Source organism: Bactrocera dorsalis, chromosome 2, assembly GCF_023373825.1.
Source record: "Bactrocera dorsalis isolate Fly_Bdor chromosome 2, ASM2337382v1, whole genome shotgun sequence".
Classification (NCBI taxonomy): Eukaryota; Metazoa; Arthropoda; class Insecta; order Diptera; family Tephritidae; genus Bactrocera; species Bactrocera dorsalis.
The window spans coordinates 97209739-97232957 of NC_064304.1; the positions used below are offsets into that span (position 1 = coordinate 97209739).

The window sequence follows — 23219 nt, forward strand, 5'->3', positions numbered from 1 at the left end:
CTGCCGAATGTTCGATAATCCTGATATTAGTTGTATAGTGGCTAGCCCAATTTTCGCTCAAATTTATATAGTTTAGGCATAAAGATTCATTGTTACGAATGCAACACGCTGTCTCATTTTTATTGGAATAACTCACATATTGTATAAAGCCACTAAGCTTTATTATAACTATAAAACACTGTAACAACTGGTTGAAAAAGTATAAAAATGGTATCGAAAAATTCGAGGGTCGTTCTATTCAGTGTATCACCTTAAAAGGGAACAATGTTGAGTAAAAAAAAAATGTTGCCAAAAGTAGGTCGGGGACTTCTCAATTGACTTGTTGGCCTATATATGGTGATCTTTGCAGAATGATTTGAAAATGATCCGGTAAATATTAGTCAAGGAGTGCATGTCCTCACTAGAAATAGCACGATGCTTTTTCATCATCAGACCGGTTTGGGTGCCTGGTCAAAACGAAATCGCTGGAAACTACATATAAACTGTAAAACCAAGTGAGTGAGCAACACGGAGTATCCATGCGCCGCTCACATCGCAGTTCGATCTACGTTTTCATCTTGTGCTTTCATACAGGACCTATTGAGTTCGCGTCGGCTTAGCAGGCATTGGTAGACAGTCAGCTCATGTGAGACGTCCTTCTGGCCTAGAGCAAAGCTTAGGAGATCTACTGAACTGCTTGCCATTAGCAAAGTTCATCTAACAGCAATCGTAGGAGTTCTTACTGAACATTGTCCAATAGTGGTTCATGCCTTAAGGCTAAAAATCCAGCCTTGACAAGACCGAGACTGAAACATCTCGGCAGCCATAGTTTCGGCACACTAGCAGACATAGCCGAGACTGACATTGGCCGCCTTAACAAATTTGTGATCGGTTGAAAAGAAACTGTTTGAAAAATGTTTAAGAAGCGCATGATCTGTTTTCATTAATTTACAATGTTAATTTCTCCAAAAATTTACCGAACGCAAAAGCAATTATGTAATCATTTGCAAACAATTAAATAATGATTAATATGAAATTCATCGCTGCTGCTCCTCGTTGAATACCAATAAACCGTTTTTAATGGATATTGCGAAAGAGCGATTGAGGGCCAAACGACAACCGACAAACGAGCAAATGGCGGGTAAACATTAAATCAAGCGACTGCGAAAGCTGTCGAAATATGCAAACAGAATGAATTGAGAAATACGATGAAATTTGGCGCAAAACATAAATAACGGCGTCATCTAGCAGCAACAAAACGGCAAGACTATGGTTTGCACAACCGCTGACAGCCGTATTTTTCGGAACCATAAAAATTTAATAAGCTCGCATAAATTATGACCCAAAAGGCAGTGCAATGATAGAGAGGGGAGGAAATAAAATAAATTCCAAATAATAAAGTGAGGTAAAAAATTGTAAAATATTTGCACGTTCCGGCAACAATTTACCCAATTCCCGACAGCTACGCTTGGGCGGGCAAAAAGACAACAACACAAACTGTCTGAATACTGCCGTATTTCTCTGGCATTAATTTGGTATGCTGTTTATACATAGTATTTATATATATATTATTTATGACGTTACTTTCTTTTTGTTGAAAATTTCGTTTTTTTCGCTTGCTGACTTATTAACAAAATATTTTGAAAAAATAAATATTTTAAAAATAAAATTATAACAAGTAAAATGTGGTAGAAGCAGTTGGAAGGTGATACTTCTTCTGATAGCACGGCCTACATCACACTACAACAACAACAGTTGCGCGATAACGTCACTTGTAGCACACACACTCACACGTACAATAACAACAAATGACCCTCATCAATATTTACGATGATGGCGTTGTTATAAAAATTTATGAGCAAAAGCGGAAATTCGTTTAGGATTTTATGAATGCTGGCAGGGTAGCTTCGCTGATGTTGGCGCTGATATGTTGAGTTGAGGATTTAGTTGTTAAGAGAAATTGCCTTTTTAAAATCATGTTAAAAATTTGAATGGTGTTAACGAACTAGCACTTTTGTTGGTCGACCAACGTAAATTGAGTGGTGAAAATGTGAAATTTAAATGAATGCAAACAAATTCATGCTGATGATATATTTTTATGCATTTTAATCCGTTATAAATAATGTACATTTCGAAAAAAGCGGATTGATATTAAAATATATATATTGTAAAATTCGAAATAGAAAAAAAATATTGCAAATAAACGATTATTTATGCCATGAATTATTCTTTACCGCTTTATTTGAATATATCGACACCTAAAATGCAAAACAACGTATCATTGAAAAAAAATCGAGAATCGCTGTCAGCTAAACTACCCAATAGATAACCATTTTAAAACCACAGGTAAAATTTTTTATCAATATGAGTGTTTGATAACTAACCGATATATAACCAATACGCATAACCAATAAATAACCGTTTTATAACCAAACCCCAAACTTTGTTTCAATGTGAGTCTATGATAACCGATATATAACCAATACGCATAACCAATAAATAACCGTTTTATAACCAAACCTCAAACTTTGTTTCAATGTGAGTCTATGATAACCAATATATAACCAATATGCATAACCAATATATAACCGTTTTATAATAAAACCTCAAATCTTGTATCAATGTGAGTCTATGATAACCAATATATAACCAATATGCATAACCAATATATAACCGTTTTATAACCAAACCTCAAACTTTGTTTTAATGTGAGTCTATGATAACCAATATATAACCAATATATAACCGTTTTATAACCAATTCTCAAATTTTGTATCAATGTGAGTGGTTTCTATTATAACGTTTATCCTTCGCCTGCAAACTTGTGAAAAGTGATGTTACGTTATTTAGCATTTTAGGTGACGAAATGTAATATTAAGCCGATAAGGGCATAACCAAACAAGTATTGTGAAAAAATATTCTGAAAAAAATTGTTAAAAAATATAAAACTTTTATATTGAAATTTTTAGTGTTTACTGCTAGAATGATGTGTCCAAAAATCCACCTAATGAATTTCACTTGCCAAGGTTTGACACACTTTGATGTTTCCGCATAGCTCATTTACGAAGCTAACCTTAAACATTTTGCAGTGGAATGTTGGTTTACAGCATAAAGAAAAAACAGAAAAAAACTTAGTTTCTGTTACACCGAAGCTGAAACACACTTCACAGAAAGATTTCATACAAGAATTTGATTTTGAACGGCCAGTTTGCAAGGCAGCAATATACTATACTAATCCGATCTGTGCAGTTTCTCTAGAGTTCGCACCAGTACTTTAGACAATAACTTCCGCCAAGTTTTGTGAATATATTTTGTCAAAAGAAAAATTGTTCCATAGAAGCCCTTGATGCCGATCGTTGAGTTTGTATGACAGCTATACGCTATAGTAGTCCGATCTGAGTAATTTCTTCGGGGATTATACGATTGGCTTGAAAAATAATCTCTGTAAAATTTAGTCAGAATATCTTTTCAAATAAAAAAGTTTCCCATACAAATACTTCATTGCCCTCGTTCACTTTGTATGACAGCTAGATGCTATAAAGAGCAGATATGTATACGCAGTTTTGTTAGATTAGCAGCCTCTTGGGAAGAAAAATGCCTATGCAAAAATATATTTTATAAGATCACCGCCGTTTGGGTGCTATAAAAATTGTGACTAACTTAATATAATCTGTTCAGGGTATAAAAACAAGAAAGTAACAACAATTTCGTAAATCTAACAAACAACTAAAAAAGAATGCAAACAGCTTTTAAATTCCCTCACTAACTCCCCTTTAATAGCTGCCAACTCTTTGACACTCAAAGCGGCCTGCGCTCTGAGCTAGACGTCGGCAAGAAAACAGCGCAAGCAATTTCCCGCTAAAGCATGCAAATAGCAGCTCATTTAGCAGGCACGGCCTTTCACTTTCATTTCCACCCACTCCTCCATCTCTCATTACACGATGATTTACTGCATTGCGTATACGCACCGTAGAGCTCTTAAATCGCGCACGACAAATTACATTTCACGTCATTCATTCGTAGCGCCAACCAATGCTAGGACCTTCTTTTATCCCTTTTGTGCCTACGCCAAGTGACGTTTTTGCGCATGCCAAGCGGTGCCCCGCCATTCCCGGCAACCAGCAGTGAATACGCATCTTTCGTAGGCTTCAAATGGGCAAAAGAGAATATGTGCATCGGAGTGTGTTTGCCAGTAGACGCAAATTATTGCTGCTGTTTCAGTATTTTTTTTTCTTTTTCACCAATTCGACGTTATAAATTTACGGTTACGTTCGCTAACACTGACACATATATATGTATTTATTCCGTCGCCTACAGATACCTTCAATAGATAGATGCTTGCCTTATACACATCAAACCGGAATATTGTGCTCTTTATAGACTGCTCTTTTTGATAGATGCTTAGAGTGCATTTCTTTTCCTGCAGCGGTTTATTTGTCCAATGATGACAGGTAATAAATTAGCACGCATAAAATTGTTATAAACTTGGCTAGGAGGCAGGGAGCAAAGCGCACAAATTGTGAGTGAAACAGGAAGCGGGTGAAATGGTAAAAGAAAGCTACAAGAACAATAAGTAGTCGCGAGTAGTATATAGGCAAGTGTTGGTGGTAGCGTGCAGTGCCGTTCTTGCAACTTAGCGGATCGGGGGGTGGTGCTCATTTATAAATCTTGCAGATTATGTTAGTCTGTGATGTGAGTTAATTAAGGAACATGCTCAATGCGTGCAATTGGAAATCTGTATTCTTGGTATTCCCTCAGTGGAAAAATAGCATTGTGTTATATGTATTAGGCATATTTTGTCTTTTCTATTTGAATGCTTAAAGGTTATTATTTTTTACTTCATGAAATTAGTTTTTGAAAATCAGTTTTCGTGGTCTTCAGCTTTTATTCACTTATTATATTATATATTCAATAGAATGGTCACACCGTTTTAAATTATACTTGCAAAATATGCAAAGTCTCTAAAACACTACCACCATCGCAAACAGTTGGCATAATTGTCCATTTCTAAGCGACCTTCTTTTTTTGCTGTCAGATTTTATTTTTAGCAAGCGTAGCCTTCCTCACCCAGCGGAAAAAATCAAAAATTGAACAAACGAAGTGTGCGCTGTGAGCTCTTAAATGCCTTTCACTCCAAGCTGTTGGTTAAAGTGGAGAAGGAAGAAATAAAATCAGCGCCATTTGCGCATAAAAGTTACCCTTAAAAGCATTAATTTATGATTTTCTTGTTTGTAAGACATTGTAATTCCCTGACTTGTAACATTAAGTCTGTAAAAATAGCTCGCACTTACAGCGCCAACCAACGTAGCGTGGCACGTGACGCGCATTTTTTTGGCATAAATTTTCAAATAACGGGAAGTCATTTTCGGCTAGCATACACCTCGCTTACGATATTCGCACGGGCAGTCTGCTGAGTCATTACGTAACGTGGGTTTCCTTAGTTTTCGACCAAAGAAAGACGTGGTAATTTATATATATTAAAATAGGTAAAATAGAAAGAGTGCGCAACTAAAAGTGGCAGCATGCTAAGTTAATAAAACTTACCAAAATAAAGTCTGGTAATTTGTGTACGAAAAGCTGAGTGTTAAAATAAGGCAGTCACTCACTATGTTATGGCATTTCAATAAGATATCTTCACAAAATTTGGTGGTGAATATTTTTCATGGCAACAATGGAATCTCGAAACGCGTTGTTCTGATCGGATCATTATAACATAAAGTTGACTTACTAGTTGAGTGCTAAAAATCAAGCTCAGGAACTTTTTCTACTTCTTTATGCTAAAAGAAATGCATTTGTGAAGGATATTATGGCTTCAGTGCGGCCGCTGCTGTATTTATAACCACGGTATATAATTAAATTCAATAGTAAGAAAGTACAAACCCATCATTAAGGAATTAATATGTGTATATTTACATAAAGACACACACAGCGGCTTGCTTAATTTACACTAAAATTAAATTTTCCGCTTGACAGCCTTGTCCGCATAGTTCGTGTTGCGTGGTTGTGTGTTTTCATATTTTAATTAAATTCTGAATATTTTCTACCTTGACTTAAAGGCTTGCGCTGCCTGGCAGGCAAATAACCACGACCCTAATAAAAATCATAGTAATTAACTAAACGAAAGAAAAAGAAAGCACAAAGGGTTGCACACATACACACATATACTTTGATAAGTCAATAAATTCCTTTAAATATTTCATAGTATTTTATTGCTTCATTGATAGCTATACAGTTGTGCATAATACATTGTCACTAATGCGTTGAAAATGTCAAATATTTATTTTGTTGAAAGCAAAGCTTCATTAACGGATGCTTTTGATCTTTATTTAAGCAAATGTTGAAATTTTTTATTGCTTGTAGCAAATAGAAATATTTAAATTACTACTGTGAAAGTAGAAACTTTATTTGATTGTCTGCTTTCACTCGTGAGGTGTAAATTAATCGCAAAAATTTACTACAAACTCTAAAAAAGTGGCTCCAATGGTTAGTCATTGAAAGTTTAAAAGCCGCACTGGGTAGATGGCATAAATACAAAAGAAAGTCTTCATGGCGACTTTAGATGTCCGAAATGCCTTCAACAGCGCTAGAAGGTGGATATGATTGACGCTGGATGCGTTAAAATCTCCGACTACCTCAGCGTTGTGGTGCGTAGCTACCTTAGTAACAGAAAACTGCTGTAACAAACTAGAGAGGGATTGCGACAGATAACGGTTACGTGTATACTTAGATATATACATTTTATAGGGTGTCCGACATGTTCTTTATGGTGTTATAAAGGTCGAAAATATTGCTACCGCTATCGCATCAATTGAGGAAGACCCATATCAGTCTCTCGCATGTTCTTCTCAAACGTTGGACATCTCTGTGACGTCGTTGTGACGAATTTTGCGTTAAGATCTAAGCCTACATTCTTACAAGATCAAATTGACAGAAGAACTGAAGCCGCTTGATGAACAGAATCGTCGCATGTTCATGAATTGGGCTGCGCAACAGCTTGGAAATGATCAGGATTTTCATCGACAAATCATCTTCAGCGATGAGGCTCGTTTCTGATTGAATGGCTTTGTCAATAAACAAAATATGAGTTATTGGTCAGGCGGCAATCCACATGTACTCCATGAATCACCATTGTATCCTGAAAAAATTTTGTTGCGGTTTATGGGCCGTACCTTTTCTTCTGTGATGATTAAGACCGGCACGTTTCAGAGAAACGGAATCGTTAATGCTTAATAATAACCGAATATTTGTGGCTCGAATTGGATGACATAGACTTTCCCTTCGCATAATAAATCTCGCTTACACCATCATCTACGCTTGCGGTGAAAATGAAGAGCGACGAAGTATTGTCATTCCAAATATGACAAAATTCAATACCATCCACTTGTATTAGCGGAAACTGGGTTGTAAATTCTTGAATTAAATAAAATATCTACTTTTTTACAACAACATTTCGGTTGAACAAATGTTTAGCCAACGCAAATACTCATAATTTGCGTTGCAAAGGCCATACAAGAGAGCAATGCCGAGAAAAAGGCACACTAACAAGAAAATAGCAAAGTAAATAGAAAAACTTGTAAAAGTCTGACAAAAAAAGAATTTAAATTCTCGCTAAGTAATCCGCACAATTGGTCGCCGCAGGTCGCAGGCAGTTTATATATATAAGTACATACACTTTCGGAAGGACATGCGGCATGTGCTGCTGCCTTTCGTTGATATTTTGAGCAAACACTTTTATTTCATTTCTGTGCTTTTCATTCCATTTCTCGAGATTTTCGTCACTCGTTCGTTGATAGAGGCAGTGGTTTCATTATTATTACTTTTCTTTCGTCATAAAAGTAATTTTGTGTAAAATCTTTTGGCTCTTTCTCCGTGCTCTCGATTTACAGCAGCACAGAGCTGCTGTGCCGTGGGGGTTGTGTCCACATTTACTGGCCACTTGAAGTTTTCTATGCCAATGGGCATTTACGTCCAGCTGTGTTACACAAAAACACATTTTTTCTGTGCACATTTTGCTTAAAAGCGCCAGAAAAATAGAAAGGAACAAGGAAAATATATCACAGTGGTGCGGAGCGAACGAGTTCAACGGTCGTCACTTGTTCAGCCCATAAAGTGCTTAGTACACTAACTGCTAACTGCCTTAGCAGACGAGCAACAAACTCTTGGTCACCGCACACACAAACACAATCACACATATGATACTGTCACACTGCTAGCCAATTAAGTTACCGAGCAGCTAGGCCAACAAGAAATGACAAGCCTCTCGGCTATTTTGCGGAAGTTATGAGATTAAAAAGAAAGAATCTGAAGGGTCAAAGCAAATAGAGTAAACATAAATGTTGCTACCCAGTTGCACTTTCAAGCTATCACGGCTAGTGCACTGTATGTTTTGGAATATGGGTCAAGGCAGATTTTATGGAAGCAAGCGCACTACGCGAACGAAACGTATAGAAAACATTATCAGCAAGTGCAAACTATGGAATTCAAAGAAAACAACAAATTGCTCTTGCATTCTCTTAACATGCCCAGTTGAAGTGGCGCTTTGATGGTCAAGAATGGTTATGAGCTCCACAAAGCTTCGGCAACAGGGTAAAACAAGAGAAAAACAATCACTGTATTAAGTTAAAAGCTTTCAGGCATTCGCTTGTTGCAATTTTTGCGCCAAATCGTTGCTGCCTGCTCCAACAGGTGCGGTCAAAGAGTAGCTGGGGAAGAAAGTAGTCACAGCATGGAAATTGGTAAAATTGCGACCACAAAAAGTGCATGCAAATTGTATTCATATTCCAATAAGCAGAAAAATCGTCTGAAAGGAAAGTGAAAGTTAATCGCGGCAGCAAGTAAAAAAGCACGAGTAAAATCTGAAGTGCCTGAAATGCGGGCAGAAAAGAAATTTCATTCGATGTAATGAACGAAAGTAGAATTGAACGGATGAGTAGATGAAGCAATGCGAAGAAATAAGTGAAAGTTAGGCCAAGCGCCGGAGCGTATGCAACACAAGTGGCAATTATGGTCTGGCTGCACACTTGACGGCAAGAAATGAAAAGTTTATTGAATTTTTCTACAAGCAAGAGCTAGCAATGAAGACGATGAATTGCGCGAATTTGAATCATACATATATTAAGAATAGTACAAGCAGACGTAAGAGCTTGATTTGAAAGAAGAAATTAAAACTTGTCAGTCTGTTTGTTCATAGGAATAAGCAATCAAGCGGTTAGTGGATTTTACAATATTAATAAAGAGAGAAATATGAAAACAGCGATTAATTATGAATTTGGAATTATGAATTATGACTTAATAATTAATTATGAATTTTAGTTGTGAATTATGGATGTGAATTACGAATTAGGAATTATGAATTACCAGTTAAGAACTATAAATTATGAATAAAGTATTAAGAATTTCCAATTCTCGAGTACTTTCCGTGGTAAGTCATGAAGAGCACGTTCAATTTTGACTTCTAAAGCTGGAAGTGAGTCTGGTTTATCACTAGAACCAATAGTTTCAAATAACCTCTCAAGAAGTAGTCTTATAGTGTTAAATCACAACTTCTTGGAGATCATTCAAATTCACAAATTCTCGAAATAAAAGAATTTCAAAGCTTTTTTCACAATAATTCGGTTGTTGCACGTGCTGTATGGCACGTGACAATAACACTACCACCAGCTACATTTCGAAAATTAGCCGAAATGACACTTGGCAATCATATCATCCCTATTGAAACCCCCATTTTAAATTATATTTTTCGAGTTCCATTTCTCTAACAAAACAAAGAGGTAGATAATGAGTAAGAGTCCATTAAAAGTGGTTTGCAAATCGACAGACTAATGCTGATGAATTAAAGCGACACTCACTCAGGCAAAATGGTTTTGTTACAAATAAAACAGAAATTGTTAAAAAAATCAATGGTTAAAAATCTTTTATATTTTGCCAAAAGGGCGTTGAAATTAATTGAAGCGCAAAAAGGTTATAATAACAGCGGTTAGTGAATGAACTGTGCAGTGTTAAGTCTGAAGATGTGGATCATTTAGTGAAAATAAAATACCGAAATCGAATGCCAGCTATACACGCAATGCTGTAATCAAGTAAACACAGAGAGGATATTGGCTAATGATTGTGCTTACATTGCCTTCATTAGATTTTAGTTGTCCTTTTTCAGTTACTTCTATACTTTTTTAACAGCATAAATAAAAGACAAATAAATACCAATGTAGCCAACTCAGTTATTACCAAAGACCTCGCAATGAGTCTTTTTACGTAAAATACTAAATTTACTACTAAATTCCAGAGTTCCATTATCGCGTTAACAATCGCGAACTATGCACCTAATGTGAATATTTAATGGAGACCTAATGTTATCTGATTGCTTGTACCATGCAATATTACGCTGACGTAGCGCAAATGGGATTACAGGAATATTTGCAATTAATTGTACACATTCCTATAGTGATATGGTACATTCTAACTGATGCATTCAACTATGCAATATGCAAATATTTGTAAAAGTGGTAAAGTGCGGCAAGTTAAGACATTTCATTGATTAATTGACTCTATCGCGAATATGCAAATCAGTGTACTAAATCCTTGAGAAAATTTAATTATGGAAATATATTTAATTTTCGGTCATATTTTGTTGGACTAGTTATGTACTTAAACAATCAATATTTCATAAAATTCATCAATAATTTATATACTTGCTGAATGCGCATGTATATACGTTTTGTAATTTCTTATGCTCTTTGCGCCAAGCTATAAATTAATTACGTTTGGATGTGGCTTGCAACTTAATAAATTACCTCGACTTTTAGCTGATTGAAAATATGTATGTTATATCCGCATGCATGTGAGAGGAGCAATCATGAATTTGGAAGTTGAATTGCCCGAATTGTTAATTTTGAAGTCGGAATTTCTTATTTTTGAATTTGAGTTTTGAAATTTCATCATATTAAATGCCGAACCTTCCAATTTTTAGTTTCGAATTTGAATATTTAAATTCGATTCTTTAATTTCGAGTTTTAATTTGAATTTTCCAATTTGAAATTTTCGATTCCGAATTTTGAATTTACGTTTTCAGCTTTTAATTTCGAATATATTGTAGTTAGATTTCGAAATTTCAATTTTCCTGTCTGAATAACAAATTACAAAATTTAAACTTTAACTTCGAATCATGAACTTTTTATTTCGAATTTTTAGTTTTTAGTTTCGAGTTTTGAATTTATAATATCAATTTATTAATTTCAAGTTTTAATTTTCAATTTGAAATTTTTGATATCGAATTTTGAATTTATGTTTATAACTTTTAATTTCAAATTTGGAATTTGAGTTATTGTAGTAAGATTTCGAAGTTTAAATCTTCATCCCTGAATAACAAATTATAATACAAAGTGTAATATTTAACTTAGAATCATAAACTTTTTATTTCGAATTTTTAATTTCGAGTTTTGTATTTATAATTTAAAATTTTGAATATCGACTTCTTAATTTTCAATTTGAAATTTTCGATTTCGAAATTTGAATTTTAGCTTTCAGTTTTTAATTTCGATTTTGGAATTAAGCTTTTTGCATTTTGAAATTAGAAATTTTATCGCTACATATTAAATTTCGAATTTTTAGTACTTATCTTCGACTTGAAAATTGAATGAAGACTTGATTTTCTTTGGAAATATGCGAAATTTAGTTTTTCGATGACCCCGCGAAATTTCCAAGCAATTTGTTAATTAATCAAATATTGAAGCTGAGCATAATTTGTATTTAAATATATCTGCAACTATTTAGTTTGTGTTTGTCTTTTCATAAAACCTGTGCATATAAGCTGAAATTTTGTGAGTACACCATAGCGTATACGTAATCTACTTAGACTCCGGCACAGGTCTAGACTCAAATCGTAAAATATTATAGAAAAATTATAAATTAGTTCATTTAACGCATAAAAAAATCAAAATTTACTCCGACACAGGTAAATGACTTTTTGGAAGTTATTAAGAAGTTATTTAAGTAGATTACGCATACGCCATGGTGTTACTAACTTTCAATTTATATGCAGCCAAATATAATTCCTTTTATGAAAGATATTATAAAGATTCAATACCACGATGAAATTTATTGCAAGACAAACAGATATCGATGATCGGGCAGAAGGCATTAAATTCTTTCCATTTAAGTACATAATCTGAGAAAACTCTCTACAAATAAAATACTATAACTTATAAAATAAAAGAAATTATATAAAAACATGTGACCAACGAAAAGCCCAGTCTTCGAGTATAAGAACCTTTAGGAAATATGGCTATCTCAACAAAGTAAGGTATGCCTGTTATTTGCATATTTTCAATAAGCAAAACAAGTAGCTCAGCGTCAAATCTCTCATTTTAAGCAGTGACAAAGTACAATTTAAATATTTACATACCAGCATTTTGATCATAAAACGCTACAACATAATTCTGTGCGCTATCTGCAAATACAATTAGCATACATTATTTAAATAATGTGGCAAAATACGTGGTTGGCGCACAATAGAAGCAACAGCTTAGCAGAAAAGTGGCGCACAAAACACATATTCAAATGTAAAAAAAGAACAGCAATGAAATAGATAAAAATTTTCTATAGGAACAGCAGCTGTAGCACCTGAAGGCTTTGATAAAAATCAGTAAAGGCATTATCATATGTTTAATATGATTTTGTTTCTGTATGATATACCATTGTCGGTTTATGGCTGCGTAATTTTATAGTCCTTCAGGTTTAGCTCTTATTTCATTAGAATTAACACGAGAGCGAAGTAGAGTGTATTCATATAATTCAAATTTTTGAAACGAAAAATCTGATTTAAAATTGTATGTGTGATTGCAGATTGTGATGGGGTTAATTTCGAATTTTTAATTTTTAACTTCGAATTTGAAGTTTCGAATTTTAATTCATGAAATTTGAATTTTGTATTTAAATTTTGGATTTATCAAAATTGAATTCGGAATTTTTTAGTTTTAGATTTCGATTTTGAATATTTCGTTTTCGAATTTTTAATTTTTAAATTCGAAGTTAACATATTGTATTTTGCATTTTCATCCTTGAATAATAAATTTCGAATTATCTAATTTTTAGTTTTGATTTTGAATGTTCAACCTTGAATATTAAATTTCGGAATGTATGTATAATTTTTAATTTCGAATGCGAGCTCATGAATATAAATTTTTATTATATGAAAACTATATTAAATTTTAAAGTTTTGAATTTTTAAATCTTAAACAGTGAATTCTTATATTTTGAATTCTTAAATTTTGATTTTTTGAATACTGATTCCTTAATTTCGAATTTTTAATTTGCAATTTCTAATTTGAAATTTTCGATTTCAAATTTTTAATTTCAGCTTTGAGTTTTTAGTTTCGAGTTTCTATTTTGGAATTTTGTATTTCGAATTTCGAAATTTGAATTCAGAATTCTAAATTTTGAAATTTGCGATTTCGAATTTAAAGTTTATGTTTTGTGTACTAGTTTTGAGTTTCAGGTATCCGGTTTCGGTTTCGGTTTTGGAATTTTATATTTTAAGTTTCGTATTTGAAAATTTCTATTTCGCATTGTTCAGTTTTAAATTTGAAGCTGACATTGTGTATTTTGAACTTTCAAAATTAATTTCGAACTCATAAATTTAAAATTTTGATTATATGGAATATGTTTAAAATTTTGAGTTTTTGAATTTTTAAATCCTAAACAGTGAATTCGCATATTTTGGATTCTTAATTTCGAATTTTTAATCTCTAATTTTAATTTTTTGATTTCAAATTTTCAAATTAAGTGTTCAGTTTCTCGAATTTCGATTTTGAAATTTTGTATTTTGGATTTCGAAATTTGAATATGGAATTATGAATTTTGGAGTTTTCGATTTCGAATATAGATTTTTGAATTTAAGTTTTTAGTTTTTAATTTCGAACTTTGATTTTGTAATTTTGGATTTCAAAATTTTAATTTCAACTACGAATTTTGGAGTTTTCAGTTTCGAATTTCGTTTTTTAAATTTAAGTTTTTCGTTTTTAATTTCGAACTTTGATTTTGTAATTTTGGATTTCAAAATTTGAATTTGGTATTACGAATTTTGGCATTTTCGATTTTAAATTTCGAACTTAAGTTTTCAGTTTTTATTTTGGTTTTCGTAATTCGAATTTTCAAATTATGAATTTCGGAATTTTCGATTTCGAATTTTGAATTTAAGTTTTGAGTTTGATTTTCAGGTTTCGATTTTGGAATTTTATATTTTTAGTTCTTAATTGCGAATTTGGAATTTAGAATTTGGAATATAGATTACGAAATTTCGAGTTTTAAATTTTGAATTTTCATAATGACGATAAGAATTAATTTTTTCTCTCGCAATCGAGTTTCAAATTTTCCGCGTTTCGAGCGCTTTGACTAGACAAAGTTAGATGTGTATATGTGCGATTAAGTATTATGCGTAGTATTTGCATTTGGGCGCTCAACGTTTTCTATTCCTGTGGAAGAATAAATTTGTTTTGTTGTTAACACATATTTCCGCACTCATCTGCATTAAAAATTCAAACATACGCATTGGAAAAATGTTAAACCCCGACCAACACTGATTGCTACCCCTATGAAAAGGCAAATACTACTAACTTATACATACTTACATATGTACGTATATACAATTATGTACACATAATATGCACAGCCACATTTGTGAGTTGAGCCTTGTGACCTAAGTAATGTTATTCTTGTGCTATTTGCAATTCGTATGCCTTCGTGCTTGCATAGTTTTCGCATTTCATATTACAATTTTTCGTTTTGAATAATTTACTTATTTCATATTTTCGTGTCAAATTGTTACTTCTTGTTACCAATAATGGAGTAGAGGTTGGGCGCGCCAGATGGTCACACCGATCGCATTATAAAATATGCAAAAGTATGCCATAAACTTTCAAAAGTCGCCTAAATGTATGCAATGGGTTTACGCTTACACACCGCTTGCGTGAGCAATTCTGCAGCTCGTCTATGTATCAGGGTTTGTCGGCTAACCGGCAAAGTGTGGTGAAACAAGTTGAAAGTTTAATTCAATATTAGTAGATCAGCTTTGCCTGAACCACACGTATACTTACATGAAGGAAACTTGAAAATGGAAATGTAAATTCTTGCATACTTTTCATTCGTTCTCATTGAGTTCTGTAAATTGAGAGATTGTGCAATGATTCTGGTTTAGTTTTGCTGATGTAGAAACAAATAAAATTGTATGAATTAGAAATTCTTATTTTTCTTGGGAGCGCAAAGCGGCTTAACTGTCCAAAATTTGAGTGTTGCCTATCGTGATAAAGCTTCAGATGCTGTGTAATTAAACTTCCTATTGAGAAGGCAACTGTTCAAGTAATATTTAGCTATCAAAATTTTGGAAAGCGGCAAGAAAGGGAGTGTTTTTATATATATTTATATGTGCATGTGTATATAAATATGTAAATATTTTTTTGGAATATACATACATATTTTTATGTTGAAACGGATAAGCAATATTTCCTTTCATAGTTTTGCTGGTTAAATGAAAGTTTGTCACAAATAAAAAGGGCTAAAACATTTTTAGAATAGAATTAATTAAGAAGAAGAATAATAAAGGGTATTTTTATATACATATACAAAAATATTCATTGCGATTAAATTAAACTTGCTGAATATCCTTTACTGAGTTGCCAAAATCCGTTTTCCAATTTCCAAACTAACACACTAAGCGTTTATCACACCAATATTCTAACAAAACGCAGTGTCATACGTGTGCATGTAAGCCAGTGACATGGCAAACATGTAGAGGTTATGCACACATACTCAGACACCTTTAAGCCTCCCATATAAACTCTACAGTACAAGTTCAGTTAGAGTTAACGATAGAAAAAAAGCGGAAACATGAAATGGAATTGACGCAAACAAACGTTTTTACGAGCGTCTAACCATGTTACATACATATATGTATATAAGGAAGAGCATAATTTCCAATATTAATCTTTTTCGCAAAGGCCAACGGAACTCAGAGTACACCATGTTGTATGAGCAACACATAACATATAAGGTGATTGTATGAATGCTCAGTGCATTTTAAGCATAACTTTAACTGCGTATAACTTTTAAAAGAGTGTAAATTGTAAAGACCAGCTGATGGCCCCGACCTAGTGCTGCTAATTTTGCTATTTTCTGTATATTTATATGCTTAAAATAAATATGAATCTGAATCTAAAATAGTGTATTTAAGAAAAAAAAATATTTTTATCCTTTTGCTAGAGCGAACAATTTTATATTGAAATATACGCTTTTAAAAGTTCAATTGTCAAAAAATTAATCACAAACTCGGATTTATGAAATGAAAAACGATTTTAGCACTGTTCAAATTGAAAATAAAGCGCTTATTCACGTTGCATCGTGCAGCAGGGCTAAAACTAAAACCAAAAAACAAAGTACTTTAAACTGGATGAATAACGAACACCCTAATGTACTTACAATATATTGATATACTTGAAATCGACCAGTCAATGAAGCTGCCGACTTCAGTGGAACATTGTAGCAAGCTACACGAGCGGGCTGTAAGCGGCCGATAGGCTTGCTTTATTGACATGTCCCTGTGTATAATTATAACCAGGAAATGCACATGCGTCACAACCGCAAGCCAGTAAGTGCCATGTTGCCAGCTGCTTACACAAAGGCATACGCACGAAATGTTTGGCCAAAAACAGTTTATACAAAGCTGTGTATTTTTGTACATAGCTGTGTATTTTGTACATATATAACGGTGTAGGCGCGAAGACAATTCGAACCGCCAAACGGTATATAGGTGATGTTTTTTACACCACCAAATTTCACTAGCCACATTCCACTCACACGACAGATAAGCCCAGACTGTGCGCACACTTATACAAATAACTGACACAGGCGAAATTTGCATTTATATATATGTTATTCATGTATGCCACATGTGTCGAACTAGACATCCGCTGCTATCATGAACACAACAGGACATCCGTAACCAACAGCTGCCATATCTATAACTTCGCGATTTCACGGTGCACGAATTTACTAGCTCAACTGTGGCACGACACACTCAATGCAATGTGGTTTATGGCACGCAGCTTGCACTGGTAAAGCAAATTCATGGTATTCAAGTCAATATCGTTTTGTGATATTTTGGTAACTGTTAATTGTTGCTTTTTTTTAGACTATTCTTTGTTTGCTTCTCAAGAAATTGTAGCTGTTCGCAGCAGTTGAGTTCCCTATTGCTCTATACATCAACGATTTTCCAGCGAAGTTGCCAGTTTTCAACCAACACCTATATGATGAAACCATTTCGTTCAGTGTTTTTTATCTATAGAGTTATGTGAACATGCTGTAGATTGACTGCAGAATTAATGCTGAGTACCCAGCATATAAAATTAGACATGAGCACAGCTGTAAACCTCCCACGCTCAACCGAAACATACGCGCTTCTATGAACCTGTGGTTGTCATTGTTGTCCTCATATGTAGCGTTTCGTTTGTTTGCTGGTGATAGTTATTGTTGTTACCATAACAACTGCTGCACACCTCCATGAATTAATTGCATATTTCTGCGCGCTGTTGGCTGACATTTGTGGCCAGTAGTTGCATGTTTGCCGGGGCTATGCAGCTCTATGGACAAAAGCGAGTGTGACTTCAACGACTCGAAGGTATAGTAGTCACCTCTGAGGTATTTTATTAATTAAAATGCATAGATTTTCGGAGTATTATGTTCCAGCTTTAAGGTTTTCGAAACTACACATTCTCAAGTAACTCAACAAATAGTCACAGATTTAAGTTAACTGATGGTTTCACGTCTAATAATCGATTAGGCGGAAAATTGTGTTGGAAATTCTTAAAATATTTAAAAATATAATTTAAAAATCGGTGATATTTTTTACTTAAAGGCAAAGAGCGAAATAATATTTGGTTTAAATTTTATTTTTTTAATAGGCCAAAAGCCGCCTTTGAAACCTTATAGAGTGATGAATCGAACAAGCAGCTAGCAAACATAAAATGTGTATAATAACATAGCAAGGCAGAGTTAAAATAGTGAGTGATTTCAAAATATCAGACTTCTTGTATTGAGTTAAATGAAAATGAAGCGAGTAGAATTCCGCAACAGCAAAGAAAGAAGTATCAAATTTAAAACGGCGCTGTGTTGTAGATGACTGCGCTGAAAAGTAGGCAACTGGAAAATCTTTCGCGAACAATAGTGCAAAGGAGCTCAGAGAACAAACAAAAATTGAGTGGATATCTAATCATAAATAATTATCATGGTCCATTTTATACGTGTTTATACTAAAAATATACCTTTAATGTTTTCAAACTCTCAACTTAAATACCACTAACTAACTTTTACTTAATTCTTTAATTTTTTTTGTTAATCACGAATTACCGGCTTCATAAATTCTCGACCAGCCACTAAATGTGCGCTTCCATTTCCAACTGCTCATACCCTCATGCACGGAAAAGCATGCTACCTGCCGAAAGCCAAGGCAGCAGAAACGAGCGTTAGGTAAACATCACGCTGTGCGTTTTAGCTTTACTCTAGCGCCGCAATTCGCTTAATTAATGTGGCGTTAAATTAAAACTGTGCGCGGCGGTGTTCGGACTAGGCAAGTGACTGCGAAAATTGTTAAAAATGTTTAACAATAAAAAAAAAAAATTAGAAAGGGTTGTTGCAGTAGTTAATCATTTCTATGAAAAACTGGTTTTAATTTCGTCCAGCCGGAGGGTGAAGCTTGTGCTGGTTTGAAAAAAGTATAATCCTGTATATGCGGCTGCAGTTTAGAGAAAGTTTTGCACAAAAATTTTGCCAAAAACAAAATTGGGAAGTAGAGCAAATAAGTATAGAATAGCAAGAGCAAATATTTCAACAACGCCTGGCTGTGCGCTGCGTTGAAAGTGTTTTTCTGTTTTTCGCTTCCGCCACAAAAAGTGGCAAAGTTTTTGCTAAAGTTTTTAATCAAATTTTCGTTGATACCAAACAACGCTGACTGTGAAAATGTCGCTTGGGGCGACATTGTGATTGCCATCAGTGGTGATTTCGGCCTCCCGCAGGTTATCTACAATTACCAATGGGCTTGGTGGCCATTATACGCTTAACTTGCGGTTTCTTGCGCTGACTTCGTTTAATTAGAAATGCACAACGGATATTGACCGACTTACATTCCAAAGGGGATTAAATTTTTGGCACTTTAAATAAACTTTCACATTCATGAATATTTGTACGAGTATATAATACATTAAACAAAGTGGAGGAAACATGCACGAAAGTATTTGGAAATTTGTGAATCTGTTGGGTAACGAGTTGTGTTAAAAAAAATACTTGTTTAAAGTAGTATTTTTTATTTAACATTGAAATATTTATTTTTAGATTAAATTTTCCAAACAAAAAGCTTGAAATTTTAATTAATTAATTTAAATTGAAAAATCTTTGTTTTTAATTTATTTTGTTTTTGTAAAAAAATTGATAATATTTGAAGATTTGTTTAATTTCAAATTTTAGAAAATGTCGCAATTTTTAAATTTTTATCAACACTAAAAAAATTAAAAAAAAAACTTAAATTAAAGTTTTTTCTTTATTTTTTTGCTTCACAAAAATATCAAATTCAAAAATGATAAAATTTTAAAATATTATTCCTATTTTTATTATTTTTTTAGTTCTATAAATTTGCTTTATTTAAAGTTTTTGAAAATGTGGCAACCTATAAATTTTTCTTAACACTAAAAAATTAAAACAAATAGTACAATACTATTCTTTAAATAAAAAAATCTAGGATATTATTTTTTAACTTTTATATTCTCAAAGATATGGCAACCTTTCGATTTTACTTGACAACAAATAATTATAAAATTTTAGGTTATTATCCATTTTTAATAATTTTTCTTAGTTATATAAATTTTTTTTATTTCAAATTTTAGAAAATGTGGCAACATTTAAATTTTTCATAACACTAAGAAAATTAAAAAAAAAAATATTTTAGCGTATTATTATATTTTTTAAATTAAAAAAATTTTGGAGTTTATTTCTTAACTTTTGTCTTCTCAAAAATATGGCAACCTTGCAATTTCTCTTGGCAACAAAAAATTATAAAATTTTAAGACATATATTATTCTATAACATTATCATTTTTGAATTGTTTTTAAATTTGTTTTATTTCAAATTTTAGAAAATATGGCAACGCTCAAATTTTTCTTAACACTAAAAGCATAAAAAAGTTCATGCATAATTTTTTGTGATAATTTAATTTTAGGATATCATTTCTTAATTTTTTTCTTTTCAAAATTATGGCAACCTTCCAGTTTTTTTGACAATAAAAAATAATATATTTTTAGGACATTATCCCTTTTTAAATATTTTTTTTTATTTTCTAAATATATTTTTTCTTTTTTAATTCTAGAAACTATGGCAACTTTCAAATTTCTTAAATTAAATTAATTTTAAATCAAAAAAAATGTAGGATATCATTTTTTGATTTTTTTTCTCTCAAAAATAGGGCAACCTTCCACCTTTTCTTGGCAATAAAAAATGATAACATTATAGGGTATTATTCATTTTTTTAGTTCTATATATTTGTTTTATTTAGAGCTTTAGAAAATGTGGCAACCTTACAATTTTTCTTAGCAATAAAAAATATAAATTTTTTGTTTATAACTATTTATTATTTTTTCATGAAACTGTTTCTTTAAGTTTTTTTTTTTAATATGGCAACCTTCCGAATTTTCTTAACAAACGCAAATTTTTTATTATTAGAATATTGAATTCGAAGCTCATGTCCATAGTCATAGAGAAGGGATGCTAAAAAATGTTCATTGATATCACGAAATGGTTCTCATACACCGTAGCTGAGATATACATAAGTATACAACAGAATCTTCAAAATAGTAACGAAATGACAATCTTTGTGCCACAATGGCGCTTTGCTAAGCTTTTGATACAAGCATAAATATAAAGAACCGAATTTCAGCTTAAACCGCATACACAAGCGTGATGCTTATGCTTAAGTGCCCACAATTTGCGATTAAGGAAGCATAATATGCTGTAAGACCGTCAGAAATCGTGTTAGCGTTAAATTTACAGTGCACAATTGTGCAGCAGCATGTTGCAAGAATGTTGTATACGATGTGGCACCATAAATACACATGCCATATACGAGTATGTATGTTGGGCTGATACCACAAAGCGAATATGTGGGTAGCATACATTTAGGAGCGCTGGCTTGGAGGTAAGTGCATGCAGCTAAGCTAATTTAGAGAGAGAATTTATGTATTTCAACGAACCAGCGTGAAGAAAAATAAGGAGCTTGCCAACAAAGGCGCACACACATTTATCTAAACATACACACGCACACACACACAGGCAAAGAAAGGGTTTATGTGCATTTAGACAACATATATGCCAGTATACTACGATATTTATGAGTTCCAAAGGAGAAAGATGCCAAAAATGTTTGTGGGTAGCCACATCAATCCGCGCTACATACGACTACACAAACACGCACAAACAGGCATATATATCTATGTGACCACACACACAAGCATAGCGCATAAAACGTCAGTGGCAGCCTTGCGGGTGTAGAGCAGCAGCTTGTCAACTGCTCGGAATGCAATGTTTTCTTTCAGCAATTGTAAATGTTGGCACATGGCTGTGTTGCATGGAAATGTTGGCGATATTCGAAGCACACACACACACACACACATATACATATATGTATGTATGTGGAAGGCAACATTTTGTGGCGAAGAAAAGTTGCTGACTGACAAAATCCAAATATGCATATATTTGTATTCGAAATTATGTGCAACAACGCTACAACAACCATGCCACAATAGCGCGCAGCTGTGCCATTACGCAACAACGGTGCATTGCTAGTTGCAACGTGCATTTACTTGCTTGCCGCAAGAATTGCGAAGCGGAGACAAAAGACACGCTAAAACGAAAAACCCAAATTCTTGAAGCCAAAGCACAGACGCGCAACACAAACACAAAAATGGGCGTGGTTGCGTAAAAAAGCGCGCTGACACATTTGTGCACACTCGCCACCTCCCGCACCACCGTGACACCAAGTTGTAGACGAAAAAAGCAGTGCGAAAAAATTGAGGTAAGCAAAAAATGAATTGCAGAAAAACGAGACAGTCTTTGCATATGTGCATGTAAGTGTCGTGTCGCTGAAGAGCGCACTACAAACGGGAACTGCTGCAGCAGTGTGCTTGCAACAGCAGGTGTTGACAACTAGACTAGAAACTTCAACACTTCATTTGCACAAAAGCCAACTTGCAACAATTAAAAATACTGTTAAAAGAAACTAGCGAAAATAGAGAAGCATTTGAAAAGCAACTACAAGGACTGACAGTTTTTGCGCGGCAGACAGCGTCACTTTAGTCTTTTCCGTGCAATTTAATTTAACTTTTCACTAATATACGCGATTTTGAATAAGTCAAGTGTTATGCATTTTGTTGTTGTCTCAAAGTTGGCAACTTGCTGGCGCTCAATTTCAATTTGCGCAGTGGAGCGCGCGTCTAGCGACGCTTTCGTGGCTAATGGTAACAGTAAATATGTAAATAAGGGCAAAAATTGAAAATGAAGCGATTACAGAATTTTAGCAGTTAAGGTATATGTATGTATGTGCGAAGGAAAATATTGAATAAATGTGGAGATATTGAGGAAAAAAGTCGGATAAGAACGAAATAACGACAATAATAAAATCATGTTCCAAGTAGAAGGCCTCCACTCCTTTATAAAGACCAGGAGGAGACCTTCGCTTGTAATTTCCAATTGACGCCGGCGGTGTCTACGTCAATCAAGAAGAAAAAGAATGTCCCATCATCAACTTTTTAAAAATATATTTTAAGCTCAAATCCAGATTCGTGTTTATTTTTTTTTTTTCTTGATAGCAAGACTAAAATTCTAAAAATGAGCGCCATACATTTATAACCATGTATAGGTTATATTAAGGACATACTTTAGTCTAAAAAAAAAAATTATTTTTCAAAAATCAATTATTTTTGAAGATATTGGTTAGTCGAAAAAGTCATTTCGTATTTTGTCAATAGCTGTCGTTGCAGTTGTATATCTCCAGTGCTACCAATCACATTGTGTCATAGCATACAGTGTTAGAAAGGTGAGATTTTAAGCTTCATTTAACCCAAAAAAATAAATTCGGGGTACTTGGAAAAAAGTTACAGCTGTCTATTCATATCACATCTCGTGCAAACTGAACATAATCGAAAAATTATATA

General features: G+C 33.4%; 2 protein-coding genes across 13 annotated transcripts in view; one reads left to right on the plus strand and one right to left on the minus strand.

Annotated features, from left to right (window-relative positions):
* Nucleotides 1–23219, minus strand: part of LOC105231640 (low-density lipoprotein receptor) — a 368088-nt gene that overhangs the window by 117877 nt on the left and 226992 nt on the right. The gene's annotated exons all lie outside the window — the stretch shown is intronic.
* The window catches only part of LOC125776581 (putative inorganic phosphate cotransporter), a 35255-nt gene that overhangs the window by 5814 nt on the left and 6222 nt on the right, over nt 1–23219 (plus strand). The gene's annotated exons all lie outside the window — the stretch shown is intronic.